This window comes from Myotis davidii, unplaced genomic scaffold (genome assembly GCF_000327345.1).
Source record: "Myotis davidii unplaced genomic scaffold, ASM32734v1 scaffold159, whole genome shotgun sequence".
Lineage (NCBI taxonomy): Eukaryota > Metazoa > Chordata > Mammalia > Chiroptera > Vespertilionidae > Myotis > Myotis davidii.
The window spans coordinates 416,735-417,959 of record NW_006291231.1 but is presented as its reverse complement, the minus strand read 5'-3'; the positions used below and the strand labels follow the sequence as shown (position 1 = coordinate 417,959).

The window sequence follows — 1,225 nt, the reverse complement described above, 5'->3', positions numbered from 1 at the left end:
CCTGCCCCCCCTGCCATTATTTCTACTAATTTGTTCCTTTTTGTGTGTCTCTTTAAAAAAATAACAACCCAACTGGCGTTGCTCCATGGTTGAGTGTTGACTTATGAACCAGGAGGTCACGGTTTGATTCCTGGTCAGGGCACATGCCTGGGGTTGCGGGCTTAATCCCTAGTATGGGGCATGCAGGAGGCAGCCAATCAATGATTCTCTCTCATCATTGATGTTTCTATCTCTCTCTCCCTCTCCCTTCCTCTCTGAAATCAATAAGACTATATTTAAAAAAACAAACAATGGATCAATATCTTTTGTGATTATAAATGCAGAAAGCCTTAAAAAAAAATACTAGCAAACCAAATCTGGCACTATTTATAAAGGATGATACATTACAAGCAAGTGGGATTTATTCCATGAATGCAAGGTGGATTTAACATTAGAAAATCAATTAATGTTATGCACCACATTAATAGAATAAAGAACAAAGACTATAGAATCATCTCAGTAGAAATAGGGAAAAGTTTAACAAAATCCAATACCTTTTCATGACAAAAACACTCAGCAAACTTTATCCTCCTGATAAAGTACATGAGGGAAACAAAAAAGGAGAAGGGGATTAAGAGTACAAATTTCCAGTTATAAAATAAGTCATGGGGATATAATGTACAGCATAGGGAATAGAGTCAGTAATCTAATATAATAATAGAGGAATATGCAAATTAGCCAGGACACTGTAATGTCACGACCAATGTACAAGCAGCGCAGAGCTACAGGAGGGCTGGGCAGCGAGCTGTGAGTGGCGGAGAGCTACCAGCGGCGGTGGGCGGGGTGGCCAGCTGAGGCAAGCGGCAGTGAACTACTGGTGCATGGATTTGTGCACAGGGCTACTAGTCCTATATAATAAAGAGCAATATGTTAATGGTCATGACACCCTCATGCTGTAACCAACGTTCAACAGGAGACTGTGTGTGTGTGCACGGTGGGGGTGGAGCCCCCGCGTTGCTTCAGAGATGGGGCAGAAGCAGGGAGACACCTGGGGGAGGTGGGACTATCCCGTGGCGGGGAGTGCAGGGTTGAGAGCCCGTAGCACCCCCATCACCAGTCCTTCGCCACCCACTGCTCATACTCAGTGCACCCTCCACTCACCTGCCAGGGGAAGGAGCACAGCGCACGCACCACCAGGAAGCGGCGCTCAAAACTCTGCAGCAGGCGGGAGGCTTCCACACACTCC

The 1,225-nt window shown here is 45.9% G+C and overlaps 1 long non-coding RNA gene across 1 annotated transcript in view; it reads right to left on the bottom strand.

The window, feature by feature from the left end:
- The window catches only part of LOC107183192, a 14,312-nt gene extending 13,093 nt beyond the window's left edge, over positions 1-1,219 (bottom strand). The window contains exon 1 of the long non-coding RNA XR_001513975.1: positions 1,141-1,219. This is a non-coding gene — a long non-coding RNA (uncharacterized LOC107183192). The remainder of the gene's footprint in view (positions 1-1,140) is intronic.
- Positions 1,220-1,225: the final 6 nt, after the last annotated feature.